This window comes from Corvus kubaryi, unplaced genomic scaffold (assembly GCF_017639235.1).
Source record: "Corvus kubaryi isolate FWS band 111438036 unplaced genomic scaffold, C.kubaryi_AGA036_p1.0 37266, whole genome shotgun sequence".
NCBI lineage: Eukaryota > Metazoa > Chordata > Aves > Passeriformes > Corvidae > Corvus > Corvus kubaryi.
In genome coordinates, this window is record NW_024581081.1 from 3,568,341 (window position 1) to 3,586,984 (window position 18,644).

The 18,644-nt window shown below is 40.8% G+C and overlaps 1 long non-coding RNA gene across 1 annotated transcript in view; it reads right to left on the reverse strand.

Annotated features, from left to right (window-relative positions):
* Window positions 1-14,402, reverse strand: part of LOC121663153 — a 31,075-nt gene extending 16,673 nt beyond the window's left edge. Inside the window, exons 1-2 of the long non-coding RNA XR_006015546.1 lie at window positions 7,273-14,402; window positions 3,298-3,396 (exon numbers count right to left, since the gene is read on the reverse strand). This is a non-coding gene — a long non-coding RNA (uncharacterized LOC121663153). The remainder of the gene's footprint in view (window positions 1-3,297; window positions 3,397-7,272) is intronic.
* Window positions 14,403-18,644: the final 4,242 nt, after the last annotated feature.

Genomic DNA, 18,644 nt, shown 5'->3' on the forward strand with positions numbered 1-18,644 from the left:
TTTCTGGCACCCCATGCTGAGCTGCTGAAAAAAAGAGAGCAGCTCGCAGAAGGCAAGGGACTCTTTGTTTGCAGAGGTATTTGAGATTGTATTACTTCTCCCACAGCAAAGGTGTTGGGTTTTCACTTTAAGGGCTGTTTACAGAAATTATTCACCTTTTATACAGCTTTTAAAAAATGCTTTGAGGCTTTAATTGGACACAGGATTTACATCACACCAGTACGAAAACTCTTACTTTTCATTTAACCCCCCATCAAATCTTTCAATGATCTTGCTCAGTGATAAGCAGCCACCTCCCATTGTGTGGACTTCACAGAGGAAAACAGAAATCAATCTTTAGGGATTCATTTATGTCATAAACTTTCATTTGGAAATTTCTGCACCCATTTACATTTGGGCAATGAAGGCAGAGGGGACCAACTGCTGGGGGACAAAAAGAACAAAACAGGAAAAACCACAATGATTTGTTATTGTTCTTGAAATAACTGAACAATTTAATAAACTATATCTAAAAGTCTTATCTTATAGAAGTCACGTAAAAGTCTGCTGTATTTTAAACAGTCCTCGAGCTGTGAACTGGGCCTAAAGAACAACTTTTAGCAATTCCAGCTCAAGATTTTTAGAAATGGATGCCTGAAACTAATAGTCTACAGGAACCATTTTCCAGAGCACACAAGCGACACCACTCAGAATCAATGGGACTTGAATTTTCAGATCGTCCAAATACCAAAGCATGGCCTGAGTTTCACAAAATATTTAGTGCCCAACTTCAACCGGTGTCCCTATCCCCCTCTAGGAGAGAGAGCCTGAACAGCTGCTTGTGGGCTTTAAATCTGTCCCTGAGCCCCTAATTAGGTGTGGGATGCTAGCACTTCTGTGACCTCTAGGTCCTAGATTCCCTAAGCACCCCAAACTTTAGGCATCTGTATTTTAACCTTTTACATCAATGTTTTAAAGCTGGACAGTATTTTGGTGCTAACAAAGAGTGAGCAAATAAGGACTGAAAGAAGTAGCAAGTGAGGAACATATTGCAAGGGGATGGGAGGTTTAAGAGGAGTTAGTGAGTCAGAAAAGTGGCAGCTGCACTGTCATCTCTGCTGTGATCTTATATAGCAAAAGTTTAGCAAGGGTTTTTCTACACAAAGCTACTGGGTATTGCCCAAATCTCCAAGGTGCAAGTTCAGTTCTGCAGCTGCTTATCCATCTAGATCTATGCCATGGTTTAACCCCAGCCAGCAGCCAAACCCCACACAGCCGCCCACTCACTCCCCCACCAGTGGGATCAGGGAGAGAATTAGAAGGGTAAAAGATAGAAAACTCATGGGTTGAGACAAAGACAGTTTAATAGGGAAAGGAAAGGCCACACAAACAAGTGAAGCAAAACAAAGAATTAATTCACTGCTTCCCATGGGCAGGCAGGTGTTCAGCCATCTCCAGGACAGCAGGGCCCTATCACATGCAATGGCTACTTGGGAAAGACAAATGCTATCACTCCAAACATCCTCCCCATGTCCTTCTTCCCCTACTGAGCATGATGTCGTGTGGTCTGGAATGTCCCTGTGGTCAGTTGGGGTCACCTGTCCTGGCTGTGTCTCCTTCCAGCCTCCCACTCACCCCCAACTTTCCCACCAGTGTGGCCATATGAAAAGCAGGAAAGGCCTTGGCTCTGTGCAAGCCCTGCTCGCAATGACAAAAACATCTTGATATTCTCAACCCTGCATTCAGCACAAATCCAAAACACAGCCCCATACCAGCCACTGTGAAGAAAGTTAACTCTACCCCAGACAAAACCAGCAAACTCTATATGATAATGTGGCCCTTCTGGTTAGCAGTGGTAGATTAATTTCAAGCTCCTGACCTGCTCACGTATTTTTTTCCTAATACTTTTATTTCCATGAACAATCATTTCTAATGCAGCAGTTCCTAGGAACTCAAAGCAGGACTGGGTGCGATCACAAATCTGAAGTCAAGCAGTGCCAACCATAAATGAGCTGGATCCAGGTGCATGATGCTTCTGTGACTGCTTCAGCAGCTGGTTGTGCTACTCAGCAGCTTATGAAGTTCTGAGATAGCTGAACATCTCTTCAAGAAAGACCAGTGGGAACCAGAATGCACCTTATTGTCTGCAACAGTGGAAAATGGAGTGCGGTTTTCTCCACGCCTGAAGTTGCAACTTGCTCAGAGCTGGCATGGCATGGCTTTGCTGACAAACAAATTAATCAAGCTCCTTCTAAAGCCATTGGGGAATGATATGCATGTATTTCATGCTACTCCTAAATCCAGTTCTGTTAACAGAATTCTAAGGGAACTTGGTACACATAAGATGCTGTCTCTGCTATTTTCCAGTTATTGCCGTGGAAACTGTGCCAGTATCTTCAGCATGGAAATATAACACAAACTGCCCAACCCAGGACTCGACAAAGATGGTCTGTAACCTAAAAGAGCAACCAAAGCTCAAAAATCTAACTCAGGGACAGAACTGTCAAGAGTATTCACACAGAGCAAAGAAATAGGGAAAGAGATATAGAGAAGGCAACCACTCTCTATATTTTTACTAGAAACTTATTTCCCAGCTGTCAGAAGGAAGAGTAAGGTGAGCTCATGAATAACTGCTTTTGCAGGTTCCCTTGAACGCCAGACTAATCTTTAGCTATCCATCCTGCAGCAGTCTGTAATAACCTCCCCACTGTGTCAGCAGATAGATTTTAACAGCAACACACAAGAAGCAAAATCTTTTTTTAAACCAAGCAAGTCTCGTTAGCCTTTGTGCTGCACCCACAAGTCACCTCATTATATGAACTGGTCTTTCACCTTACATTTGTGATGCTACAAAATGTCTTCCCAACTATATGTACCATAGTTCACAACATCTCTGCCATCAGCTTTTCAGGAAGGAAGCTCTGACCTTGCAGCTCTGGAGGGTCATGAGCCAGTGCTCCCACAAGAAAATAAATTTTTAAAAAAGCATGTTAGAAACTGAAAAGCTGAGGGAGCTTGGGCATGGTGGGAAGGGGAAGATGTTGCAGAGTACTGTGGTAAATTATCTGCTGTGCCACAGGACTCTTCTTTAGCCATGTGCATGCTATACAGTCTTTTTGCACCACAATTCTTTTCTCTGGTGATGATGGCAGTACAATAATAATAACTCTGTAGAAATAGCTACCAAGTGCAGTTCTGGTAAGGCCACTGGAAAAAGCTGCTGAAAAACACAGCCCTAATTTCATACACTCAGCTTAGTAATTATGGAGCAAAATTCAGCTGAAAGGAGCCAGCAAGGGCTGGGATTTTCACACTTACCATAGGAAATATTTGCTGGGTTTCTTTTTGGGGCTTTGTGTGTTTATGAGAACAAGGCGGCCGTTAGCAGAGTGCTGATCCCAGAAGTCTAGCTGAGTGCTGTGAGCAGAAGAAAGAAAACAAAGTCAGAAGGATGCATTTCTAAATGCCCCTTGATGTGCCATCCTAAAATTCATCTTCCCCTGGAATAAAGTAACTAACATAAAATGCAGGAATGTTTTAGAGATTATATTTTCCTTATTGAAGCCAATCTCCATTTCTTTGAAAGAAAAAAAACTTCTGAAGAGGACAACATTATGTTTTATCCATAGTTCACTCTCTTCTCATCCTATGTATTTTCTTTCCATCAGGCTGTATTCTTCACTAATAATAGAAGTAGAGGGCAAATGATTTAGTGTTAGCAAAACACGTCCAGTTTTACAAGGGCCTGTCTGAAGTAGCCATTCCGTGCTCTGTCTCAGGTAAAACAAGTGGAAATTACCAGCTAAAGGAGGTTCTGTCCCCACCTCCTAGTATTTGTACAGCTATATAATAAGCCATATCAAGAAAGCATCTCTAAACAAATCTGAAGATAAATTAGGGAGTGGAATGTGAAGATGATTTTCGTCCAGATCAGAACCAAGGTCTGCCTCCCAAAACAGGGGGCATGAGTTCCAGCAGGAGCACAAGTTGGGAAGAGCTGGAGTTGACAGCTTCACTTTACACAGCACACTTCCATCAATCCAAAATTATTGTGAAATTAAAGTCCTGGCCAGTTCACAATTAAGAATAAAGACACACTCAAAAAAAAAAACAAACAAAAAAAAACCAAACCAAAAAGGCATGTATTTTTTTCTTTTTGTTTGAGCTCTGTGAGCTGGCTCACTCTAGTGTCAGAGACGCTCTAGCAGGAGACCAAGGACATGAAAGGGAGGGGAGCTGATTTAGCAGCATTAGCTGTTATGTCAGCTTAGTTGTAGCACCAACTCCTTTAGAGCTTCTGTGGCAAGCTGATCATTAGCAACAATAAAACTTGAAAACTCTTGAAATTATTTTATTTCTTTTTCTTGCTGGCTGGAAAATTACAGTGGTTCTTTCTGAGATCTGTCATAAAAGGCAGTTATACATGATGATACAAAATCTGTCTCAGAGACCAAGAGCTGAAATAGAGATTTGAAGCTTTGTTCAGGTCACCTAACTCCTCTTTCAACAGAAAAAGAGGGGATGGAGAGGACCCTATTAAGTTTTGCACAAAGGCTGTTCTGGTGAATCCTTAAACACAGTGATTTTACTTCAATCTGTTATTATACTTCCATGAGACCGAGAGAAGTGCAATTATGTTGGTTCACTGTTTGCTCCCATATCTTCCTCCATCTGCCCCAAACCACTGGCGATCAAGTGGCTGCTACGTGCCGCTCCCAGGAGCAGCACACAAGCTGCAATGCACTGCTGTTTCAGAAATTCCTGGGTCTGGCTCTGCTGGAAGTAGTGTAAGTGTAAGGTATTTACACATTTTCATTTCCAGGCATGAGCCAGAGGTGCAAAGGTTCACAACTGAGGCAGCAAAGGCGACCTCACCCATGAGGTAGGCTTGATTGGATCCACTGATGGCAAATTTCACACAAAAGTTCACCTCAATGCCTCAGTCAATTTCAAGACTCTTAGATGAAAGAGTTTATGACAATGATTTACTGAATAAAAACAATTAATGCCATCGGCAGATTTTCATCATTTGACAACACATAACAACTGTGTGGAAGCGATGCACTTGGATTTTGTAATGGATCTGATTTAAAATTTTCCCATGAGATTTTGTACTTGGCAGCACAGGAAGATTCAGAATGAGTACATTGAGAAAGGCCAAGTTCAACTAGAAAAGATCCTGAGCAACATGATCTAGATTTGAAGTGGAAGCAGAAGTTGCATGACAAACCTCCAGAGATCCCTTACAACCGCTCTTTTCAATGCTTTTAAATTCTTATATCAGTAGATTTGATCCTCTCACTTTAACAGAGGCATCCTGCTTCACTTGAGTACTTAACCAAGAGCACTTACAAATGGTAACAGCCATGGTCATTATCAAAGCTGAACACCTCTCTGGACTATCTGCTTTGGCCAAATACCAGTCACTGCCCCGTGTGACAACTGGATGAAATACAATGGACCCTTGAACAGGAGCAGGGTCAATAATCAGTTACACCCTCCTGGCCTTAAAATGTAATGAATAGGATTAGATGAAGAGATATCAGGGAGGAAACACCCTTTGAAGCTTAGTTAGCATTCTTCAAACTACAAGATTATTAGTCTTAGCCTGGAGAAGAGCTTATGTCCCTCAGAGACCATCTCCTTTTTGCAGCTGGTCTAATTAAAGAAGCCTACAAACAATCTTGTCTGTGTCTTTCTGACCACACAATTCAACACAAACTGCTACTGAGAGGGAAAGTAACTGTAAACATCCCAGTTACAGCAGGCAGATTAGGCAGGAGGCCAGCTGAGCAAAGAGAGAAGGCAGCAGACCAGCCTCCTGGACCTGGTGCCAGAGGTTAGCTATACGTCGTACTTTGCAAACAACAAAGTCCTTGTAGCTCTCCTTCTGCAGAAACCCTGCACAGCCTGCAAAGAAAGGGAGTTATTTCCAGCAATCTCTACAGGTGTGTGCATGCCGCAGTTCTTTTTCAGATTAACATTAATTTTGATAAAATAAAATTTAAGGGTAAGTCTCAGAGCAAAGATGCTCATTATAGTCTTTCTATATGTTTTAGTCTTTCTTAATGTATTAAACATAGGAGCTCTGCTTAAATTTCAGTCCTGGGGAGAAGAAAAAAAAAAAGAAAAAAAGGAAAACTTCACCACAATGCATAACTATTAGAGTCTAAAAAATAAAAAATTGATAAGTGCTTGTAAGACAAGTAACACTTGCATTTCCTGCATGAAGAAAACAAGGGGGAAAAGAAGACATCCAAAGAGGGAAAGGATCAGTCATTCAACCTAGCCTCCTGACTCAGTGAGAATCGATTTTTTTGCTGCCTGCTGCATGGTCCTGCAAGTCAATGCAGATCCTGACTTCTTGCCTCAAATTTGTTTCAGGAGAGATTTTGCACCCATCAGGCAAAGTGTGCCAGCACTGGAGTGAGCAGTGTTATCGGGTGTTAGCTGCAGCACTCTGATACATCCTTGAGAACTAGCACATCATTAGGGATATTTTCACAATGGAATGTGTGGATCTTAGGTCCATGTCAGACAGAACTGAGAATGCTTTCAAGAAGGAATTAAAAAGTCTTTAACAACTTTTAATAACTGTTCATTTAAATGTCCTTTATCCATATGACTTCAGCACTATTTTTGAAATTTTCAAAGAAGTTTTGATAAAGCAACTCTGTACGGTCTTCTGTTAGAAAAAAAAGAAAAAAAAGAAAGAACACACAAAACACCCAACCAATGAAACACACACCACCACCCCTTTCCCCCAAATGGAGGTATTTATTTTTTGAAATGTGCTCTAGAAGAGAAATTAACAGGAAATATATTTCGCAGTGCAATACCCACTATAACAGATACAAAATCTGAGTCTCCGCACTTTGGGCAGTTATTGCCACCTCCCTGAATTAGCCACAGTTTACACCTACTTGCACTGATATAAATGACAACACAAGAGCAAGGTGATAGAAAACAGGTCTGCAATGTCTATCCTCAGCCAAACACACCTGCAACCCTCTTACAGAGCAAACTATATATTGCAGTATCTCTAACTTGTGTATACTACAGTAACAGTGATAACCTCTGTGGAACTACATGTAACATAAATTACACATTTTATACACTGGACTTACAAGAGATTTCACATTGACCAATATATACGTGAACATTGAAACACCCCTGCTCACATGTTACATTCTAAGCACATTTTAAAATAAAATAGGATTTGTTCTTTGGCACAGCTGACATGCTCCCCCAGCAGCCACGTTGATGAAAAAAACAGTGAGAGTTCACACTCACCAAGGACTTGTCAGCACAAGGCATCACAGTTCCTGAAGAGCACTTCCAATTCCCACAGGTAGGTATCTGTCTCAGTGACACAGCTTCAAGGGCACACTGCAGACACCTGTGAGATTAAATATTAAACTCCCTGGTCACACTGGCATGCAACCTCAGCCATTATTATTTGTAAACTACATGGCTGAACAACCCCAGATTTTCAGAGAAAGAAGTGATACTGTGGTCCAGACTTTCACTGTGACTTTGCTGAAAAGCATGAAGGCTGTGTTGCTTCCAGCCTCCCTTATCTATGCTGCTAAAAATGAAGTGACACAGATCATTCTACTCATCAATCATCCCCACTGGGATGTCAAGAGACCACCAATAGCATATCTGAGACTACTCCACTGATGAAAGAATATGTGCTTAAGAACTCTACATGTTTTCCTGATCATCAAGTTTCGCTCCAGAGATAACTGGAAATGTTTAATTTGAAATAATTTCCTGAGGGACAGTCTTACAGAACAGCTATTCAGATTATTTACCTGTAGCCACTCTGTGTAAAGAAGCTTATTCCTTAGAATTGCCAAGTGTGTGAAAGGAAAAGCCTCTGTCAGAAGAGTTGTCTGTCTATCCACAATATACCATCCACTTTGAAGCAGTTTCCACATAGATGGTTTCCCATCCATAAACCACATGCTTCATAACCAGAAAACCACTGCAGTGGGGTCCCCCTCGAGTAACTTTATTAAGAACACATTAATGTCCTAATGAAGGATAAAAATTAATTTCAAATCCATGCCTTGTCTCTGATACAGGGAAAAACAAGTCTTTGCTGAAATACAAAATAATAAAGGATTAACTGCCTTAAATGTTCTAAGCAAACAATGATTTTTCATTCTTAAACCCCAAACTCTATTTTTAGAGATTTATCTTATACACCTGCTTCTCTTTCCTAGAAATAATATACAGTACCTGATTTTTACCTAGATTCTCTGGCATCTCCAGCTCCATATCCAATTCTGTTTGCTGCTAAAGTTAACAGTAACTTTCAAATGAAATTAATGTTAATACTTATAACTTTAGAAACGTTAATCTCAGCTGCTGTGTCTAGAGTTAAAACAGGAGCAGCTGGTGTTCAGGAGGTTCTGGTTTGGGAGTTATGGATGCCAGTGGAAGGTGGACTGGAAAGAAAAGGAATTTTGTTTATATGACTGATGAAAATTTCTTGCCTATCAGCAGCTGCTTTCATTAACTTTCTTTACAAAAATGTGAAAGAATTTTGGTGTGGGTCCTCAGAACATGCAGTTCCTCAAAACTCCACATCAGGAGGTGCAGTCTCTCCTCCTTTCCCTGCACTGGGGACCAGGCCCCACCACCCACAGACCCATTTCTCCTAAGGCAGGTGTGCTTCAGTCATGCCTGGGAGGAGGAAAGGCCAGGGTCTCTTTCAGGACAAGAGGCACTGGGCATACATAAAGTGGTACTGCTCTGGGAAAGAAAGGCTGGCTGAAGCATGAAGTGGACCAGTTTGGGGATTTATTTTGTTGTTATTAGAAGCTAATGTGGAGGGAAAAGAGGGGAGTCATATTCTTCACTTTTTAACATTCAAGTACTGTAGCAGTCACCAGACACACAAAACCCCGGGTCCCAGGCCCTCCTTGGTATTTAAACTTTTGCCTCATCCCTCTGAAGCCTCATGCTCCTACACACAATCAGCACCTCCTCCCTGACCCATCCTGGCCCCTTCCTTTTTCCTCTTCCTCTGCTGTGCTGAACACCACATGCACCTCACTCAGTTTTGTCCCCTCTCAGCTCTATGACAGTCTGCACTAAATTTCTCCTTCCTGACTCTGACCCTTCCTTGTCACCCTTTTTCTCCTTTAAAACTTACCTTAGCTTTGGCCCCTACTTTTGGATTTATGTCTATTCTGTAAGGAAGGGATACCCAGTTTATTTTAACATGCAACCTCAAACAGTCATAAGTTTGATCCAGGCCGCAAGGAGCAGACTGTGGGCACTTCTAATGCCCCTCAGTCCTAACAAATCCCTCTCTATGTTCCATTGCAGCCCAGCATATATATGGATTTCCCATCACCCTGGAATGGCTCCCCATTCTCCACTATCTCTTGTCTTGTCTGTGAAAACTCTTCAAAGCTCTACCCTAGGTGTCATCTTCTGTATCTTATCCTCAGGGAGCCTCTCCTCTTCACACTGATATAACTATTACCTTTAGGTAAATGGCTCACAAATCTACATCTCAATACCAAAGTGATCTCCCTCAGTTTAGCACTACACATTTAATAACACTTCTGATCTGCTGCCCTGGAAGGATGACTATTTGTTTAAAACTAAACTTTGCAGATATTACTGAGCAGCTTGTCTTTTTCCTTTTATGTTATTTCCTTTTTATGTTATTTCCTCTTCTCCACTGCTGTTAGCAGCAAAATTCTTCCCATTTCTAAAACTTCAATTTTCAATACCTACTTTTAATACCTATTTTTTGTACCTACCAGTTCTGGAATATTTCCTACCTTTCAAACTTTTCTCCACAATAAAAGAAATAAATCCAGACAACATGCTTCTCCATATCTTGGCCATCTTGATCTACTACAAATACTTTCTTCTGCAGTTCTTCACTGTTCCTGTCTTTTTGGACCAAAAAGACAGTCAGTGATGAACAGAATGATATAAATGCATTACACTCCCAGGACCTGTTGCACTTAGATATAGTAAGGTAATCACAGGAACTTTAATTACATTAAAAATAAAATGCAGCAGCAGTAACAAAAATTGTTGATCTAGCTCCTCTGTGACTTCCCTTCCTGTACCACTGAATTTTCAATTCCTGCCCCATTATCCCTAAGTTCTATGCCAAAGCTGGGTAAAAGCTCTTGCTTGCTGGCTTTTTGCAGTGCCAGTGATGAACATGTTCTCAAAATGATATTTTAAAGAGTAACTTGGCCTTGTATTGAAAATCTCCTCTTCAGATTTGTGCCTGACTCCCACTCCTGTTCCCAGATATCAGTTATCACAAACCTCTTTGGAGCCTTGATACAAAACCGTCCAGTGTGCCCAGAGGCAAGGGCAGAAAGAGGGGGAGGCAACAGAACTACAAACAAACCTCATTTCCTTAGAATAAGAGTGAGAGTGAAAAAATTATTAATTTACAGATTTACACAATATACTTACACTTTTAGTTCCTTCAGCTTACTTTCAGTTAAAATAGTTTCAATGAAAGAGGCAACAATCATTATGTTTAAACTGTCATCTTTATGTTTCAGATCTATTTTTTGAGAGGCATGAAATGAAGGAAGGAGTGAAATGGATGCTACTGATGCAGGACACTGCCATTTCAGAAAGCCAAGACACACCTGTTTGCTCTCAGCATTTTCATTGATTTCTTCACATGCCAGACCCATAAACCATTTCTTAGGGGCCGCTGATGCTCTGCCAACACCAGTAAATCAGGCATGCCAAGGGAAGCTTTTAGCACAAAAGCTGAGCAGCATGAAGCAGCTGGTGCCCATGCCAGGAAACTCTCTTACCTTCAGGCCAACGCAAGCTGCCGACCAGCAGCCTTTCCCAGAGCACCACAGCCACTGTTCTCCTCAACAGGACTGTCTGGCACGTTTCAGTCTCCAAGAATGTCGGCGTCTTTACCCAAACCAAGATTACAGATGGCACTTCTATGCCTGAGATGGGTTTTATTAAAACTCCAACTTTCAGCAGTTAAATACATACAATTCTGCTTATACATAAACAGTGTTCCAAGTGTAAGTAACATCTGAAAAAGCGATCTGTTTTCTTGCTGTTCGGCCAAATGTCATTCACTTCCAGACTTCATTAGACTTACTGGTGTCGTCCAAGAAAAAAGAAAACATCTCCTTATCTACCTTGTAATTGTTTTTTAATAGATATTTGGGGCAAATTTGCGAGTATTACAGCTTTTTTGTAAAATATTTTGCATATGGATTTTTTTTTTTGTTTTGTTCACACTGATAGACAATTGAATTATGTTACCACTGTAGGTCCTTTTCAGCTGAACTATTCTATTCTGTCTTCTATTTTAACACTCAAGAGAAGTACTGAAATGTGAGCTCTGGATCTGGTCCTCCTCTAGTCTAGGGCTGCTCCCTGCAGCAATCCCACTATAATTCTCTTTTCTCAGAATAACAAGAAGTTGGTCTTTCTGTAAACTAGAGCTGGAGAACAAGAACTGGAGAGAAAAATTATTTTAAATAATTTTTTTTTTTAACTTCACAAGGCTGAGGATTCTCATTTAAACAAAGTTGAAGAGAACAGCTGAATCAAATGAAAACAGAAAGAAGTCTTGCCTGTCTTTGTATGACGGGAGCAGGGAAATAAAGAAAAATGCAATGGCACTAATATTTATGGAAATTTGCACTGTGAGCATAAGCACCTAAGCATCCAAGCAAATATTAATACAGGGGTTGAGTATATCTCTGTAACCCTGATGGGCAACAATACAAAACCAGGAAATGCTCTAGGCAATGTCTATGTAAAACCCACATCAACTGCCCGTATCAGTTAAAAAACAGAGATACATTTAAATTAGTGCCAGTATGTGAGAAGGCCTTTGATTGAATGCCATTTGCATTTCATAGAGAAAAACAAAAGTTTCTGGGCCTGATTCTCCCTAGACTTGCACCCAGGTGGCTGCACTTGCATTGCACAGGTTACCACTATAGAGTGGCTCAATATCATAAGTATTTGCAGCTCCTTGTGTGACTAGAAATATATTCCTAAAATACAAAATACTTGGAGGAAGGAAAACCAGTATCCCGAAGCCAATCTGCACATGTGCCATATTCCTGTCTTGCTTTTCCTTCCCTACTCCACTCCTGGCACTACAACTAAGCTGCTCCAGGCTGGACATGCCAAAAGGAGCCAACTTATTGCAACCAACTCATGGCCTGAACTTTCTATTTTCCATTGGGTATACCTGTTCTAAATACCTCTACTGCTCTTCATTTGCTCATCTTTTTGTCCTGCCAGTATTATAGCCTGAAAGGCTCAGGGGTTTTCAAGTCATTTTCAAGTGGCCTTTTCCCCTTTTCATGCATTAAAGGCTGCCGCTTCATTTCTCCGCTTTACTTTTCTCTCACCTGTTTGTGAACAACCACTTCAGCCTCAGCCAAGCACACAGAAACAAGCACTGAGCCAAGGCATATTTGCCTCGGGTCAGGCAAACAGGGTCTGTGTGGCCACCCTTGGCCTGGGCCAGGATGAAAGGCCATCCAGGCCCCCTCACGGTTTGGTGACACCCCAGCCAACCCTCCCTTCCTTTGGAAACAATTACAGAGGGTCACCTAAAAGTGGCTGCAAATAAAGCTCTTTCCAGAAGCTGAGAGAGGCTGCTTTCTCACCACCAGCATTTGGGACCTGTTTTCTGCTGTCACTCACACTGGTGGGGACCAGGGTGCTGTCATGGAGGGAAATCACCCAGGACTTTCTCTGGGTGCGTGACTTGGCTTCCTGGCAGCTAATCCAGTCGAGGCAGTAGTTCACATGTGGGTTTTATCTTAAATAAAGAATAAGAACTATTATACTTGTGTGTTTTCATTTTTGCTCTGTTAATGGGGTAGTTCCAACTTTCTTTCATGCTCTCCTTGCCAGCTCTGCACACTGTGCAACTGTTAATCTAAATCCTCCTAAAGACATCAGCTGGTGGCTGAATTCTATGGAAAAGTAATTTTAAGAATGGACGAAATTTATAGAGACAATGTCTGCCCAGACAGTAAAGGTGGAAATGAACATGCTTTTAATGGCAATGGAATAAATCTGGTTTAGTGCAACATGGGGGCCAAGCCTTCCTGTCAGCCTACACAAAAGCATGAAGCAGGCCTGAGTCCCCCTCCTCTGTGTAGGATGTCCTCTCATCAGGGGGGTTCACTGCAAGCTACTCCTGGCTCCAGCTTGGAGACTGTAGCTGTCAGGTGCGAAGAGAGAAAGCAGAGTGAAATTTGCTTATCCAAGCCCTTTTCCAGCCTACAGCCAAGAGATACCATTTGGTATCATCCAGTGTACTGTGGGCCAAAGGCAAGAGCTCCACATTATGTACTGTAGAGTTCCACACAGCACATTTCTGGGAGTAGAGAGACTGGGTCTTAAGCTGGACAGGAGGCTGAAGCCCTCTTCTGATCAAAAGAAAAGCATTAGTCTTACCAAATCAGTCATCTCTTCCTCTCACATTAGAAGCCAGCTTAAAAGCCTCAGCCTTATACCTTAAATCCTTTAACTCAAATCTAGCTTGTCACCTGCATCCTTGCCACAGGAAGAAAGTGCAGCCTCAGCAATGACATCAGCTGCATGGGACCCAGCTGAAGCTGTTCAAGGAAGAGCTGGGCATTGGCAAGCCCACGCTTCACCACTGGAGGTGAGGACACTGGACAAGTGTGGGAGCACTGCAGCTCTGCCACCACTGCGGCATGGGGCCAAAACTTGTAGCTTCTCTCTTCAGTCAAACCAGAAAGCAACCCACATATAATGGGTGAGTGATAGGGAGGAGACAAATCCTTTACACGTTAAAATTGCTGATGATGTTACACTGTGTATGTGATGAATACACTACAAGTCTGGAGATAGGGAAAAAGTGGTTCTGATGATCAGTTACTTGAGTGTTTGGTGTAAGCCCTTCTGAGAAGAGGAGAAAAGCTGCATCATGTCACAACATCAAATGGAGTATCACTTAAGAACACCTGCCTCATGTTAAGGAAACCAAGAAAGGTATATTAAAATTAAACCAAAAGGTGGTTAAAGTTTCATCTCAAAACTTTCCCTAGCCATTTTCTTCTTCTTCTTTTTTCTTTCAAGCCAAATAATCTTCTTTGAAACAAAAATTTACTTCTGATTCCTGTTCCATAAGTAGAATTATGGGGAAAAAAAAGTGGGAAAACTAAAGAAGAGAAATAATTTTAAAATCTCATTGTCTTTTACTGCAAAATGGTCTTAGAAGACTGGATAGACCACTTCTCATTTATACAACTACTTCTTTAACTTGTAGTAATATTGCCAGAATTGACCAATGCTAGGTTTTTCCAAGTTGTTCAAAGGCTAGGGGTCATGTAATACACTTCTTGTATTTACAAATACAAGGCCATATTGTCAAATATACAGGATAAAGTCCTAGTTTCCTATTCTGTAATTCCTCCCCCCTTCCCCCCCACCAACAAAAACCATACTACTTCATTTTTCTTTCAAACTGTTTCATTGTCCAGGTTATCCTTTGGTAAATAGGCTCTAAATTTTGTAGAAGACATTAAATAAAAAATCCATGTAACAAACATTACAATTTATATAGCAACTTATATGCTCAGAACACGTTAATTCAAGCACAAAACGACCACAGGTATACCTGTGCACAATAAAAATATCTGGATTTAAGATTAGAAGAGAGCAAGGGTCACTATATTTTTCATTGCTGTAGAAAAAGATGTTATTTTTGTCCCTTGCAATATAAATGAGCTTAGTAGGCCCAACATGTGAAATACCTTCAGGACAGAACAGACTTTATGAAAAGATAGATGGATGGAACCATTGAGTTCATAATCATACCACTGCTTTTGACTTCTCTCCAAAGCATGTTCTACTTAGGAAAAGAATGCAAACTGCAAATTAAACCCTCACTTATCCTCAGCAACCTGACAGTCTGGCCCAAGAAATACTGCTAAGTCTGGCACACTGGGAGAGTGATGCGTGCATCACACGGAGGTGTGAGGAACGCGGCCCACCCCGGCTCATCTCGCAGGGCACAGCTGGGGAACTGTACACAAAGAGGGGAAACAAGTGTCTTTGAGGCAAGGAGGTGAGAAGGGGCCTGAAGAAAAATGGGAGATATTTTTATTTCCTTCATATCCTGCTGCTATTTTAGCCAAGCATTTTTCATTGCTAACTTATATGAAAAGAGGTTTTTTTACCAAAACAGTTTTCAGATGTCAGAATTAATCCCTTTGATTAATGTCATTAAAACTGGGTGTGCTACTGAGTCTTTTCAAGTATTCTTCATTACCATCCTTTAAACCTGTTCTTTTTGCATTTTCAGTTTACAGCACCTTTGCACGGGGACACAATGAGCTGGAAGGGAAGGTGTTCTGCCAAGAAGATTGGGGCAAACACCAATGAAGCTTCTTCTAAGCATTTGCACCCTCCTTATCTCTGTGTCATTCTTCAGCTTACACACCCTCAAACATTCTCCTTGCCTTCATGCTGCTTAGCTTCTGTGTGGAATGTCAAAAACTTGAATACCCTGATCAAAATTCTTTCTTTAGCTCTTTGGCTTCCCCATTAGCAGAAGCAGCAGGTGCCTGAATCTGACACAGAACTTCCCTAGCCTAGAAACACTGTCTGAATAATTAATATTTCTCTCCTCTAACTTTCTATGGTCCCTTTTCACCCTCTGTCAGCCAAAAGAATAATGTACTTGAATAATCATGCTGTAGTACAGTCAGTCATGAAAACCACTTGTTCGCATGTTGGGCAAATTAATCAGACTGTCTACATACTCTGGCACAGAGGCTTCTTTTCTATTTAAATAATTGAGAGATTGCTTTGGATTTTAGCATTTCATATGTCTATTCAAATTGTAGTTCAGTTTTCCTTTTTCTAGAGACTAGGATGCTTTTGGTTTAACAAGCAGAAATAACTGTGATAGAAGAATTGCACCAAAGGGACAACACCACATTACTGGGCTTGATTCTCAGGTGACACAAATGAGCACTGATCCATTGATGCTAATGGGTTACACATTCCTACAACACTTAAAGATCTGGCTTCTTTTCTTGCTGCCTTCTTGCTGTCAACTTTTTGCCATCAGTTTTGGTGTGGGGCTTCCTTCCCCTCCTCCCCCAACTAAACTACCTAAATGCTCAGCTATGACCATGCGTGTAAGTAACACAACTTTTTGATTTTATATGCTCAGGTTTTCTTTTGGGCTGTTAACTATTACAGCCCAGTAGAAACAGCAGCCAAAAGTCTTCACAGTCCCATTGGTCCTGTAGTTTATTCCTTAGTCTTCCATTCTGAGAAAGATGATATAAAAATATTAAATTATTTAATACTCAAAACCAAGAAGAAATCAAAGATAACAAATACCTTGTTAAATCTTAGAAGATATTCTAGAGATATAATTAGGAATGAGAATACCCTAAAATATACTAAGCTTCCCCTTGAATAAACAAATCTGTTTATTCCTCTCTCTGCTGTTTTCTGATCACCATCTTTCTACTCAGAGGAAAGCAGCTCTTTTTTCTTACTAATCAAGATCCTTCAGGAATTACAGAAAAGGGCTCCCACATTAGTTAGATGTGCTTTTCCTGAGATCAGCCTGCAAAGTGGAAAATCTGCCTGGCTACATGTTAAGGACAAGTTTGAACCCATCTTCCTTCCCCCTCTCTCCAGTACCAAGGTCAGCACAGATTAAATATTTGGAACTCCATACCTAAATCCTGGTCTTCTACACTGTGTAAAGTAATTTCCTTCAGATCTAAGCAGCTTCCAAACTGCATGCCTGATAAAGTAGAGCTCCAGACAGTGTTATCTAGAGTGGTAACACAAAATAACATGAGATAATACTCTGTGGACAGCGCACCTGCAAAGGTGTATGAGCCAACGCATATGGAAGAGATACGTGTGTGAAACAGAGCTGAAACGACAGTCAGTGGGAATCAAGGAATTAGATGTATGTCCCCAGACAAAATGCTCTGCACTTCAATGAAAGCTTCTCCCACATTGTCTGGTCTGCCTCTGAGGGCATCTCAAACACTGTCTGAAACCTGCTGTAGAACTGGCTCTCAAACACAGCCTTATCACAGACTGATTCAGTTCTTTGCAACCATATTATGTTTCTGTATATCAAATTGTACACCCCTATGAACAGAGGAAAAATACCTAAACATTCTTAGAGTCATAATTAGTTGCTAAATTGAGATCGAGGTATTTTTTCTCTGAAGTCTGTGTTTTTCCCTAGGATTACTGGAACTAAATTTCCCTTGACACCACTCAAAAGAAACCCCAGCTCCACAACCCAGTGAAGGAGAAGCAGATGATTTAAGATTATAGGATTAGGATGTTTTTACTAGTTCTAATTCCTTCTTCATCAGTAATGTGTGTACATGGTTATTCACCACAAACTCTTCACTGTCCTAGTTAAAAATAACAGTTTCACTCCTTTTTCCCAGCAGGAAAGTGTTCACATCACAGCTGATACTAACAGGCTCTGTTGTTAGAGAAACCAAGAACGGGATAAGCAAAGGGTCTGAGACACTGACCTGGATAGTTTTCTTTTAGTCCGTTTGGATTAGAAGAAAAAAAAAAAACCTCTAAACCAGACAGCAGCTGTGTCACATGCAGGAAGGGTACTCCTCTGTATGGAAGTTCTGAGCATGCAAGGTTTCATTCCTCTTCCTCTTCAACAGACCATTCACAGGTAACCCACAAAAACTGAGCTTTATGAGAGAAATGAACACTTTAGGAAAACAGACCCTTAAAAAGAGACTGGTATTATCTGTAGTGTTTTTTAAATGTTCAACCATGCAAAGTCCTGCAGTTGACAAAGCCCCAGACATTTCTATTGAATAATTTTCTTAGTTATCTAAGAGATAACGAGTATATATTGCATAAAATATATCATGTATTATATATTATATATAATTAATATATATTGCAAAAAAATTGGTTGATTTTTCAAATTAAAAAGCAACATTCAAAGAAAATGTAACTTTAGAAGCCTTAAGGAATAGTCTCAAGGTACTTCATGTTATGGGACAATTTGTAGCGAGGCAGTTATGTCCAGGGATGTCCACTTAAAAGCAAAATAAAGTTTTAGTCAGTATTTTTTTTTCCTTCCAGTAGCTGGGAAACAAAGCACAAAACAAATGACAAGTAAACATTCAGCCACAGGAAGCCATTAACAACAGTGGGCACCAATTAGGGCCCAGCAGGTATCCTTTACACTGCCTGGTGCTCTAGCTCCTCCTCAAATACTTTGGCATAACACTCACAAACTCAGGCTTAGGAAACAACAGGCTGTTTCATTTACTCTGCAATTTGTAGCCACATATTCCTGCTGATAGGCCCATAAACCTGTTTGTAGTCTTCTTCTGTTTCCCTTCAAGTTTGTGTCATTAGAAACTACAATTACTGTCTGTCCAAAGAGAATACTCTTCAGGAAAGAAAATAAAATTGAGATACTGTGATCCTTTTCCTCTTTGTCTCTCTCTCTCTCACTCCTTTTCAACTTTTCTTTTCGAGGAGAATGCATAACACAATAGCTGACGTCAGGCAAATGGGCTCACTGAGAAAATATATGTGAATTCTCAGATTTTTGCAATGGGGACATTATTTTTTTCAAATCACAAATTTTCCAGTAGAAC